The sequence below is a fragment of the Papaver somniferum genome, chromosome 2 (assembly GCF_003573695.1).
Source record: "Papaver somniferum cultivar HN1 chromosome 2, ASM357369v1, whole genome shotgun sequence".
Taxonomy (NCBI): Eukaryota; Viridiplantae; Streptophyta; class Magnoliopsida; order Ranunculales; family Papaveraceae; genus Papaver; species Papaver somniferum.
In genome coordinates, this window is record NC_039359.1 from 91,542,398 (window position 1) to 91,556,487 (window position 14,090).

The following is a 14,090-nucleotide window of genomic DNA, read 5'->3' on the forward strand; positions in this document are numbered from 1 at the left end:
TGGTTTTGGATAAAAAGATTTATGGTGGTGATCTGGCGTTAGAATTTGATACGCTTGACCGGAAAATTCTTGCTCAATTCACCATCTTGTTTTGGTTTATTTTGCATGTGTTCCATTTGGTGCTGATAGCTCATATCTTACGGATGTATCTGGTCTTGTGAGAATTCTTCGTAAAGAAGACAGAAATGAAGAAATGGCAAAGTATGGTGGATTTTTGTTCAGTTAAAATGGGGATGATACACCCACCAAACTATTATCCCAGCCTCATCCCGACACGGACAGTTCCTGGAGCCCAGCTAGAGAAAATAGAAGGTGGGTTTGGGCCCACCAAAATTTGTTTCAGTCGCGATTTGATGTGGTGAATTTATCGGGTTAAAATGTTTGCAATCAGTTTTGTCAATTTTAAATGATTTCTGTCGATACTTTTCAGAAATTTAGGTTTTTAAAAGGATTTATTTTAAATTTTGTTAGAATTTAAATTTTATACTACTTAAAATTTTAAACGTCCAGTGTGTAGATTCCAAATATAAATCATGTAGATTCCAAACAGGTTTGACAACTTAATAAAAAGTGTTAGGGCGAATGTAAGTCCAAAATATTCAAAATGTTATACTGCTTCTCTTTCTAAATAAAATATATTATCACGTTTTCATTTTAATCTAAAAATAGGTTAAAGGAAAAGTAATAATAACTGTTTTTCAGAAACGGATGTCATTTGGGAATCCGAGGATCAAAAATACAACAACCCACTGAATGGAGAATGAACTTGATCGACCTTTATTTATTTAATACAACAACTATATTGCTATAAGTACTTTTGTCTTCTTCCATGAACGAAAAAGAGAGGCAGTGCTACGTACATACATAGTTATTACACCGACTATATGATATAAAAAATCCTAGACAGGAAGGCCGTGATCAATTCACATTTTATTATCATGTAAAACATGAAGTTTCTTTACCCAATTGTTGGTGTCTGGTAAACTCTTCCAGCTGAATTGATCCAGACCCTAACCCTATCGCACCTGAAATCCATGGTTACAATTGATCCTTCCGGCACCAGAACTGCATTGACGTTTGGATTTTCGCGTTCGATTGTCGCTGCAGCAGACACGCCATAGCTGCGTACCAACTCGGGCCATGAACTTTTACCTGGAATATTTTTGCTAAAATGTTAGTATGCACATGATTTGGTCTTACAAATTGACTACAATAAGAACGAAAAGATAAAACGTTGAACCATATACACGGATCGAAAATTATACATAAAATGAAACTAATTGACCTTTGCAAGACATCTTGCTTTTGTGTGAATATTGAAACGTACTCTTGATGAAACCAAATTGCTAATGAGGGTTTCTATTCTTAGTTTGGTTGTGTTTGATTCGATGAGAGTTTATCTCACGATGGGTTTAAATAGGTTTCAAAATGTTGATTTGGTATTCGTATATTCTCATTTTTCTTCTAGTCAGGCCGTGATATTTGATTGATGGCTTTTCGAAAAAGAAGAAAATTATTACTGTTCACACTGGATCAAACTCATTGCAGGCCAAGGGTAATCAAAAATGCAAGAAGTGTTGTGTAAACTAAGTTTGGTGGATGAACCACCGTCCTTGGCCAAGTCAAGGCTACTAATACGTTAGTTTTACCGGATAAGATAACTTCAGAATGATTGGTTGAATCTGTGGTCGCAAGATTTTCATTCGGTGGCAATTTATACAATTCTGCGTTGTTAAATCCCAATTGGAATTGTGCTCTTGCAGTATCGAAAACGTAAACGTAAGAAGTATTTGAATTTTTGTTAAGAAACCAGGAAACTCGGCATGCTAGTTCCACAACAAACACATTCAAATAAATCTTGGGACGGCAAAATAATAAAGACAAATATGACCGATATATATCATAGCTTGATTGGGGTATATCCAAGTTAATTGGGTATACCTAATGAGACAAAATCTGGTCATTTAGTAAAACCAAACCACCCTTAACCATGTATTTTCTAAATGGTTAATATACTCTTATTTAATTAATACTAAAAATTCTGATTAGGTTAATTAATTGAGTTTAGATGAATTAATTAAATAGATTAAAACTTATGAATTTAAGTTATCAAATTTTGTTTTTGATTGAACTCATGTGGGAAGATTTTTGATGAAAAAAATTTGTTTGGAGAATATTTTTTTGCAACGAAAATGAAAACATACTACCCAAACACTTCTAAAAAGGGGATTGCAAAGCTGATGTGTGAAATCATACTCAAAATTAAAAAAGAAATCAACACTTTCAGTTCTGAAACTATGAAAAGTCGGCAGGGTCGACGAATGAAGAACATGCCGACTATATCTGGCCGGCGAGGTCTACAGATGAGTAATATGCCGATTATATCCGGCCGACAAGGTCGGTGAATGAAGAAGATGGCGACTTTATTATTTTTGACACACAGGAGACTGTTTTAAATGTTTCACTAGTCGGCATCTTATTGATTTTTTACCTTGCCGGCTACATTATAGTCGGCAAGGTCGTCAGAAAATACCGTGCCGGCTATAGGATTTTTGACATACAGAGAAAGGTGTTACAAATGTATAATTAGTCGGCAAAGTTTTAATTTCATAACCTTGCCGACTAAACTATAGTCGGCAAGGTATAAGGATGAATACAGTGCCGACCCTGTAAATAATACTTTCAGAAACAAAACTCGGCATGCTATTCATCTTATAACCTTGACGACTAAAAATAATATATGAAAAGTCGGCATGTTGTTCATCCTATAAACTTGCCGACTAAAAATAAATAAGAAAAGTGGGCATGCTCGACAAACAAATACCATGCCTACCATGTAACTACAATTCAACAATTTCAAATTTTCTGATCTAATTTGTCATTCAAATAACAAAACAAAGTACTGGAATGAATTTCAAAGGATTAATCGACAATAAAAAAAATCATAATCGACGAAATTTTTTCATTTGAAAATGATGAAATATAGAGTAGGAGAAATGAATTGATCATTAGATTGATGATGAAGGAGAAGGAAAGAAATTAATAAGGCTTTGATCTAAAACCCAAAAGGGGTGGTTTTGGTTATTATTAGGAGAAGGGTAATTAGGTAACTTTATACATATTAGACACCCCTTAACCCTCTATTATGGTTGGGAACCAAATGGGTGTACCCCAATTAATCTGGGTATACCCCAATCTCGCCAGGATATATATGGCAGTACATCCAAACAGACCATAACTTTTGCTCACATGTCACCAAACATTTCAGGTTAGGTCTGAAATTGATGGAAGACAAATCGTTGCCAGATATTTTTTTCAACAAAAACAAAACTTTATTATTCATCATCAACAGAAAAGAGTTTACAATAATTGGATGGGAGTCTCGCAACAAGCTGATCTCCAACCCCTTTTTGAATGACAACACCTAATCTATGGAAAAAGAACTCTCCAACTTTCACTGGCCATGTAATTACGTAATCTCTTCATAAAATCTATCGTACCGCTGCCCAACTCCCTTAAAGTGGTGAAAGCAAGAACACCAAAATCAAACCCTTGAGTTGAGCACTTTTCGAGATATTTAACATTTTTGTTGGCCACAGCTTTAGTAATCGCTTGCCCTGGGGAAAAAGCTGATACACCTTTACCTGTGAGAGGAGAAACACCCGTTACGTCCAAACACATGTTATGTCCATTAACCCAATTATAAACTAGTATATCAGCGGGTCTCAACGCCGATCCATCATCAGATGTTATCCCTAAGCCTACTTCCTTACTGGCTGGGACTCCTGCACGATAACACATATCAGCAAAAGTGTCACGAATAAGGTCATGACGGAATTTGAGACCAATTCCTTTAATGCAGTGTATATCATGATCCCCATAAATATCCATCTCCCATTTACATGCAGAACATACATCACCCACCTCAAAAATGGGGATACCCAATCTATAGCGCACAACCGACCGAAACTTCCTAGGTCCAATATGTTGGTTCAGTCCATCAATGGGTACATCCAACAAATAATCTTGAGCGTGCTTAGTCTTGTTGCATTACAATAAAACTGTATCACGTGCAGACATAACAAAGTTAGTGGGGAGTTTCTTCACCACAACATCAAAGTATTTAATTGCCAGGGAACTCATAGAAATGAGGGCGATCTCATCAATGATAAGCGGTGAGTCTACAATATCACATACCTGATTATACGCACTAAAAGCACGGCCAAGACCGCGGCTCAAACCATCCACATAGGGATGCCGCAAGATAATGCGTTGCTGATAAACTGTCTGTGTACAAGATTCCATATAACAATATTGTATCGTGTCCTTCATAGTATAATCTCCCATTCCCACGTGCTTGATAGGAAGGGTAACAATTCTCTGTTGAAGCAACCCAAAACCATGCCCATCGCCTATAAGAAGTGTTCGTAAGTATTCGAACAAGTTCTCATCATACAACGACTGAGCATCATACAAGTATTCAGGATTAGTCGTGCGCATAGAAAAGTAAAGTCTGGAGACTCCATTGCAGTTCCGTAAGAGTAATAGCTCACACTGCGGATCTTCAAGCTTCTTAATAGCTTCCATCAGACCCAAAGTCTTATGCACCCTACTAACAACCAGGTCCTTGCAAAATTGTGGATCTGAACTAACCGGGCCACCAAGTAACTTCACACTTTTTGCTGGCCTGCTGATCCGATCAGAAAATACCCCTGGAGCTAAACCCCTAGCGTCAACAACAAGCCAATAAATTTGCGTCTTAAATATATTAAGGTGCAAACCAAGAGAAGGACCATGTTGTTGAATTATTTGTAAGGCTTTAGAGACCATCATAGTATCACCAATCAGCGTACCATCGTCAAGTTACCAGGCCTGAAGCTCCAAAGTACATTTCTTAGCAATTTTTCGAACAAGTGGGTGGAGTGTTAGAGCGAATAGGAGGGTACCAAGGGGATCACCTTTTTGTACACCATGCGAAGAGAATAAAGTATGATCCAAATAGTAAAGATGTGCAGGGTTGGAGTAGCAAAACTCCACCCAATAAGTAATAGAGGGGCACAATAATCTAACTTCCCTGAGCATTGCAGACCTGTCGACTAGGTTGAAAGCATTATAAAATCCACCATTAGCATCGTACGCGAATCGGTATCGCCATACACTTCCAACAAAACGATTAGCCGAGTGAAGAATAGATTCACCACCGCACTGCACACCAACACCAAACTGATAGTCGCTTAAATAGGCTTCCATTTCTTTCCCCACATGAGTGGATGCACCTTTAGATACCAATCTCCTCCAAATAGTGCCTATGACTATAGGGCATAAACCTCCACCTTTTCTTTTTGTTTGACAAATACGAATACTATCACCAATATAATGGACACTGGATCTGACCACCATCTAATATTCCTTCTCAATTATAATCTCATCGGAATGGTGGCAAAATCCTTTTTAAGTTTTTTGGTCTTTGGCTTGGTTATGAGGAGTGCAGGAAAATCATAACTAAACGTTGGAACAGAAATTTTTATGGCTCTGCTGAGAAATCATAACTTGCTTTCATCATAATCCGGAAACTAAAGGACATTAAGCTTACAATCTGGAACAAGGAGGTCTATGGCATCATCAAAAGATTCAAAACCAACATTGAAGACTGCAAGAATTATCTGAATTGGCTGTACAAAAACTACCACAGAAATGATAGAGGCCAAGTGTTAACTGATGCCAGGAAAAAGGTCAATGAATGGTTATATATTCAAGAGAAATTTGGAAAACCAAAAGTAAAAATCAACCCATCAAACTTGCAGACAGAAATAGTAAATTCTTTCATAAATCAACCAAGTACAGAACTAGAAGAAACATGATTAAATCTATCCAACAGGATACAAAGGGTCAATGGATCATAAATGCCGAAGAGGTTTCTAACTACCATCAACCCTCGTGATAATAAAACCCTCAACAGAATTCCATATATGCAGGAAATCAAGTCCATTCTTTACAGCATGGAAGGTGACAAAGCTCCTGGTCACATGTTAAAGAAATTAAACTCAACCTTCATATCCCTCATCCCCAAAACTGACAACAGATCTCCAATCCACTTTAGACCCATCAGCCTATGGAACACCACTTACAAAATCATTTCCAAACTCAGAACCCAAAGAATAAAACTTTCCCCGCACAAAATCATATCTCGTTACCAATCTATTTTCATCCTGGAAGAAAAATTTCTGAAAACATTGTTATAGCTCATGAAATCCAGAAGAGGGAAAAAAAGGTGTCAATGGCTATACGGGAATCAAAATCAACATAACGAAGGCTTTTGATAGAGTGGATTAGGACTTTCTCTTGGCCATTATAAAAAAAATTGTCTTCAAAGACAACTGTTGCAGTAAAATATATCAATGCACATCCACTACCACCTCTCTTGTGTTAGTTAATAGGGCAGCTGAAAAATTCTTTAATCTTTAACCAGAGGCCTCAGACAAGGTGACCCTATTTCCCCCTGCCGTTTTCTATTATGCATTGAATCCCTCTCAAGAAACCCGATTCAAGCTGAAGAAATGGGTCTTATCTCTTGAATAAAACTCTATAAAGGGGATCCTTCTATAAGTCACCTCATGTTTGTTGATGACTGCATGGTCTTCTACAAAGATAACAAAATTGAAAGCTAAAACCTGATGGACATCTTTAAAATCTTCAGCTCCACTTTTATCCAGCTGATTAATTTCAATACGTCAGGAGTTTTCTTCAGCAAAAATACTTATGAAAACCTCAATTATCTGATTAACAACATTATGAGAGTACAAATAATCAGGCTATGATACCCATATTGATACCCTTGACAATGAGGATAGTTATCTGGTTGATGTGGTTTACTCAGGCTATGACACCCATATTGATTTTATTTTCCCACCAAATATTTTTCTTCCACATATGGTAACGTATGAAATTCGAATGTGTCAGCTATTAAGTTCTGAGACTAAACCTAAATACTTTAGGAGAATAGAAATGAGGAACTGCAATCCATGAACATATTTTATTTAGACCCCTTTATTGAACCTAAACCTGAACCACAACTAGATGTAGTTGTCTTAAACAGGAAACTATGCAAAGGTGTGCTATGTTTATTTACTTTCTTGGTTTGTTGTAGTTTTCTTTTGTCTGTGATAACACTTTTTGATGCAGATGACCCACAGTTGTTCCTACTATTGCTTTATGATTCTATGAGGTGATTAATTCTTTATTATGTCTGGGTGAAGATGTTAAACTTAGCACTTCTTGGGAAGTAACCATGCTCATGCAACACAGTAATATCTTTCCTTAACTCTTTTGCTTCAAGTGGTAACAATTTCTCCTTGTTTGTTCCTTAAATTTTATCTTTAGAACATTAAGGACAATGCTAGACTTAAGTTTAGGGGTATGGGAGAAATTTTTTAGTTGCATTATTTAAATCCAGAGCCTAGAAATTTATGCCTATTAAGGATGGCACTAACCAATCTAAGTGGATGGAAGCATCTTGGTTGTAGGAGTTTAGGAACCAATCTGAGTAGATGGAAGCATCTTAATAGAGTCTATTCATAAAAGCACAGAGCTCAGATGTTAGAAATAACATGGTAGTTTCGCCATATCTCGTTGAGTCTTTTTCACCTTCTTGAAAAAATGGGGGTGCAACAACCATACCCAATATTTCGATTAGAAATCTGTATGGACCAACTCCAATATACTTTCAAGAGAATCAACTAGACTCAATATTAATAAAGTATATCAAAGAGTTATATCTCTCTTTCTCGATTCAATTCTTACTCAAGCAAATATTAATCTGCGAGTCTAATTGAATACAAGAGAAATCACTTGAACGATACCAAAGACTAATGTTCAAATATCAATCAACAACCAAAGGTCGGATTTCCAATTGATTGATTCTAACGCACAACCTGTGATATTTCAATTATATAACAAAATATAATGCGGAAAAGAAATAACACATACACCAAAATTTTGTTAACTAGGAAACCGCAAACGCAGAAAAACCCCAGGACCTAGTCCAGATTGAACACACACTGTATTAATCCGCTACAGATACTAGCCTACTACAAACTAACTTCGGTCTGGACTGTAGTTGAACCCCAATCAGTCTCACACTGATCCAAGGTACAGTTATGCTCCTACGTCTCTGATCCTAGTAGGATACTACACACTTGATTCCATTAGCTGATCTCACCCACAACTAAGAGTTGCTACGACCCAAATTTGAAGACTTTAATAAATAAATCTGTATCACACAGAAAAGTCTACAGTAATAGATAAATCTGTCTCCCACAGAAATACGTACAAGTTTTTGTTCCGTCTATTGATAAATCAAGGTGAACATTAACCAATTGATAACCCAGACTTATATTCCCGAAGAACAACCTAGTATTATCAATCACCTCACAATAATCTTAATCGACGCGGTGAAAGAAGATATTGTGGAATCACAAACGATGAGATGAAGATGTTTGTGACCATTTTTATATCTTGCCTATCAGAGATATTAATCACAATCCAATCGTTATGATTGTACTCAACACGATAGAATATGCAAGATCATATCACACAACTACGAGAAAGTAATATCGGTCTGGCTTCACAATCCCAATGAAGTCTTTAAGTCGTTAACCTGGTTTATAAGAAGAAACCTAAGGTTAAAGGAGAATCGAATCTAGCTAATACAACTAGTATCACACAGAAGGTGTGGGGATTAGGCTTCCCAGTTGCTGGAGTTCTCCCTTATATAGTCTTTCAAATCAGGGTTTGCAATCAATGTTAGCTTGGTAACAAAGCATTCAATATTCACCGTTAGATGAAAACCTGATTAGATTCAATCTAATATCTTTCAACCGTTAGATCAAAAACTTATTTTGTTACACACAAATGAAATGCACGATTTTAGGTTTGTGTAACCGTACCCAAACATGTACATTTGTTGGTTCAACAGTAGTTAACCAAATGGTTAGCCATATGAGTACTTTCATATCAACCATATTCTTCTTCATCATAACTAGTTCAAATGACTCAAATAAACTAGTTAGAGAGTTGTTCAATTGTATAAATCTTATATAACTATACAAGACACAAACGAAGAAAAAACGATTTGATTCACTCGAATCGATTCATGAACTTTATAGACATGGTTTGCAATTTGCATTCCTTAGTTAATATAAATATAAGTTCACAAATAATCGTCTTTAGATATAACCAACTCAAGTTCACGGACTTAAGTTCCCGGAAGGAGTTCACAAACTCCAGCAGATATTCTCGGGATGAGAACATCTGCTAGTTCGCGGACTGAGCTCATAGCTCTTGTTCCGGTTTTGGTTCAAGGAATAAGGACTTATACATATATGTGTTGCCACACAATGCTTATATCCAACAATGGTTATATAATCTAAACTCTCATATCAATCATTGAAACATTCTTAGAGGAAGTTATATAGTTGTTATCCACAAACCATTTTTCGTCAAAGCCATTTTCAAAGTGATTGAAACATAACATGACTTTCGTCACTAGGAAAAGATGAACTTGGCCAAAGCGAAAGCTTACCAACACATATTTCGAAAAAGAGATAGGCGAGATAAACTCGGCTCGAAATAACAAATGTGTATAATCAAAGTCTATACAGAAGAACGACTTTTGTCTCAAGATAGGAGATAGAGTAGATAGAATTTTGAGTGATAGATAAGTTCAAGTCTCCACATACCTTTTTAGTCGATGAAGTTCCACTAGTTCCTTGAATAGTCCTTCGTCTTGTATGATGATCGCCATGGAGTTCTTGAGCTCAACTACACTTTCTATCCTAGTCCGAGACTTAGCTATAGTAGACTAGAAATCAAGACTTATAGTTTTGATCACTAACAGTGACAAACATGCTTGAGATAGCAAAGCATGCGAATTCGACCGAGCAGTGCTCTAACAATCTCCCCCTTTGTCAATTTTAGTGACAATTATCAATATATATGGAACACAAAAATAAATAAATAAACTTTTGTAACTCCTATTCCACATGCCTAATCTTCAACATTACTCGAAATCTTCGTCAATTCCAAGTACTCCAATGATCCCAAAGGTTGTAAGTTCAGCATCATCGTTGTTGAAAATCCGTAGATATAACAATGAGAAAAAATAATTCTCAATCATTGTTGTACAATGTCATAGTATCATTATGCAGCATCAAAGTTCAATTGTATTACAACTTCGACAACAATACTATGGTGATATGTATCACTCCCACTTAGTCAATACTCCATCTCACATGGAAACCACTCCCCCTTACATAATGATCCGAAAACCATATGTATTTGTAGTGTGAACTACATATTAATTCTCCCCCATTTTGTCAATAAAATTGGCAAAGCTACGAAAACGGGATCCTAATGAAATTTCCAAAAGAGACATTTCATGGCCAAAAGAAAGCATATATCAAATTATCTAGATGCAATCATAAAGCCGAAGCTAAATGCATTCATCAAGGAGTTTATAAAGAAACAAGATAATCCTTATAATATTCCACAACCGCACTCCCCACAAAGATTTGGCAATTAATCACAAGTTCAATTAAGAACTCTCCCCCATAAAATGTCATTCCCGAAAGAACAACAAGAGCGACCTTAATTTCAAAAGAAAATAAGGATTTCTTTGGACATAACAAATCACATATGAATATGAATTTGAATCCAAAAATACTCAATTATATTAATTACAAAGAGAACCCATAATTAATCTAATCGGAAATATACAACCAAATTAAGCACAAAAAGTGATGAATTTCATTGATCATGCTCGACATAAGAGAACTTACGGAGCCTCACATTAATACATAAAAAATATGGATCAGAGAAGATCAATACTGCAGAATATACAAGGATTCATTTTATTTTCCATCACTATTCGCATAATGACATATAGTAGACATAATCCTTGTCAACAAAAGTTTATCCTATTTTCCATCAATAATGACATAATAGGCTTCAAACTTTTGTGATGTCAAAAGTCCATTCATTCTTTTATCAATACATGCATATCGACATATGAAAGACTTAACTTTTGACAAGGTATGGGACAATCACAGTTCACGGACGTAAACACACATATCCGATAAAAAATTGCAATTTAAAACCATAAAGATTAATACTGAAAAAATCATCTTCCAAATAATTTTTTAGAATTTATACAAATAAAATTAAAAACATGAAGATGAAAACGTTGGACATAACTATGTGTAATCACAATAATGGCTATTCCAAACTCTAGTTATTCTTCTAATCAAAACAAGAAAATAGAAGATTTACTAGGCAAAAGGATCAAATTACTCATCATCTTCATCATCGGAAACACTCCAAGATGCTTGAATCATGTTCAATTCTTCCTTGAGCTCGGGAAACTTAGTTGCAACCAATGATAATTGTTCTTGCACACACTTTACCCTTGCATTGACCTTACACACACCTTTGTGAACTTTTTGAAGAAGACTCAAGGTGGTATGGTCACAATCGTCAAGGGAATCATCTCTTTGTCTTTTGCACACATTCTCCCTTATACATCTGAAGGTACATGGACGAACAGGTTTGGGACCCCAAGCGAGTTGCCAATTGAATCAAAACCACGATCACGAAAAATATGACTAATCAAGCAAGGGTAACCTAACTTCTTGATGGGTGATGTCATAGAAGTCATTTGAAAAATGATGAATCCACATATATCGTGACTTGGAACACCCAATTCAAGAAAATAGACTAATTCCGCAAACTTGCGACTCCATCTAGAATTCTCAATTTTGGAGGGACAAGATTAGAGATACCAAGTTTTCCGAAAGCTATCAAAGTAACACTAAGAACATTAGTAGGAAACTTCCCTTGATTCCAAGCAACCTTCTTACCGCAAACCCCAAGAGAGATGTCATCACATGATGGTCTTTCATCATATGTCCTAGGTAGACGTACGTTTCCCAACGAGATTTTGGTAATCTTTGAAATCAACTCTCTATTGACAAGAAATCTTTCTCTATTTATCATGGATTTGAATTCCATCTTTTCAAGATCAACATCATGAATGTTGGCATAGAAAATTCTTGTAAGAGAATCAAAACCTTGGCCAAGACCATCAAAGATGTTTCCAAGATTGAATTTTTCAAAGAAAACTAAATCCTCTTTATGTCCACTAGATAAATCCAATTTCTTTTCTACAATAAAACCCATTGATGAAATCCTTTCAAAAGTATTAGCACATGAATCATTAACAAACCTAATCCTAAGAGAAATTTTGTCCAAAGGAAGATTCATGCTAGAGGAACCCAAACTTTTTGAAGTTCTTTTTGAAACCTTGAAGTTCATCATGATATCTAGAAATTGGAGAGGAACAAGAGGAAATTACTTACGTGGAATTAATTTTGACCACCCCTTTGTCTTATTTTCCTCCAAGGAAGATTTAATAGAGAAAAATATGAACCCTAGAAAGTTCACGTACGCGGACTGATGGGAGGAAGAAGAAGATCCGCGTACCTCTGCTTTATAGGCTCACTAATGGGCTTGGACCCTGATAGACACGTTTTTGTGTCTAAGTTGTCCTCAATATTCTGTATTGTTGGTACTCAATTTCGTACTTGTTGTGGTGTTTTATGTGTTTGTAGATATTTTTTGGAAATAAACGTTTTTGGAAGAATCAGCTCGAAAAACTGCTAAAGGCACCCCCCGGAGGACATTTGCTAAACGGACCCCATATTTGGCTAAGGGGCACCAAAGGTTATGTGCAGCCCAAATTCATTCTCAGCACCCACAGCTATGTGTAGCCCAAATTTATCCATCGCACCCATCTTCATCGTTTCAATTTTATTTTGGCGGGAAAGCTTGCCAGACAAAAGCATAACTTCTAGTGGGATTTTTGGCGAGTTTTAGGGAGATTAAAGCGTGTGAATTGGTTGGAGATATCCTTTTTCGATTAAACAGGACTGGTATGCCAGTTGTATTCGTCTAAATTTGGCTACAATCTCGTGTGGAAGCAAACAGAGGACACGAGTTCTTCACGAGTTCTGTGTGTTCATAACATGTTCTGTGTGTTTCTGGAGTATGCTGATAAGCATGTATATGCTACATTTTATACCCATATTTATATTAGCTATGATACAATATTTTAGTTACTAATATTATTTTAGTGCTTTTGTAGAAAGTACAAGTGAATTCGATCATCCAGCGAATAAACAACAAAATGTGAGACTTAATGGTGTTTGCGACGAAAATGGAAAAATGTGGTTGGCATGGTACTTCCATATATCAGCAACCACAATGATGAAATGTGGTTGTCCTGGTATTTCCATGTATCAACAACCACAATGATCAATTATGCTGGCCTGATATTTCTATATATCAGCAACACTTATTATGTTGGCCTGGTATTTCCATGTATCAGCAGCCGGGTTGTCCTGGTATTTCCATGTATCAGCAACCACAATTATGAAATGGGGTTGGCCTAAGATTTCCATATATCAGCAATCACAATGATGAAATGAGGTTGGCCTGGTATTTCCATATATCAGCAACCACAATGAAAAAAATGACAAAATGTAGCTGGCCTGGTATCTCCATATATATCAGCAACATAAAATTGTTTCATAGGCGAGGCACAAATGCAACAAAGGAATTGAAATCAAAATGGGGTTGGCACATGCAAACTGAAAATGGGAGTATTTTATCTTTCTTAATTTATTACAAATATATTCCACCGGGAAAGATAATTTATTTGCCATGTGAAGAATTAATTGAGGAATATTTACACGTGAGATTATTTTGGAAATAAAATAATTCTTTCTTCATTTGGAAGATTTTGGAAATAAGGAGAGATTATTATTTCATTGGAAGAACGAGGTGGTAATACTATTTTGGGAAAGATACCGATGACGACATCAACTTGCATGCAAGATATTTTCATAGAATAATTTATTTTGATTCTTTGATTAATGAAATAAAAGAAAGGGAAGGTTATAAGAAGGGGGTCGACTATTTGGAGAGAGGCACCCGGCCACAGTGCCGCAACAAAGGAAGGGTTTTGAAGTTTTATTTTC

At 36.0% G+C, this 14,090-nt stretch overlaps 1 long non-coding RNA gene across 1 annotated transcript; it reads right to left on the reverse strand.

Moving 5' to 3' along the window:
- Nucleotides 1-750: 750 nt before the first annotated feature.
- Nucleotides 751-1,402, reverse strand: LOC113353709. The gene is made up of 2 exons (XR_003361482.1): nucleotides 1,286-1,402; nucleotides 751-1,152 (listed from the first exon to the last, which is right to left on the reverse strand). It is a non-coding gene; the product is annotated as an uncharacterized LOC113353709 (long non-coding RNA).
- Nucleotides 1,403-14,090: the final 12,688 nt, after the last annotated feature.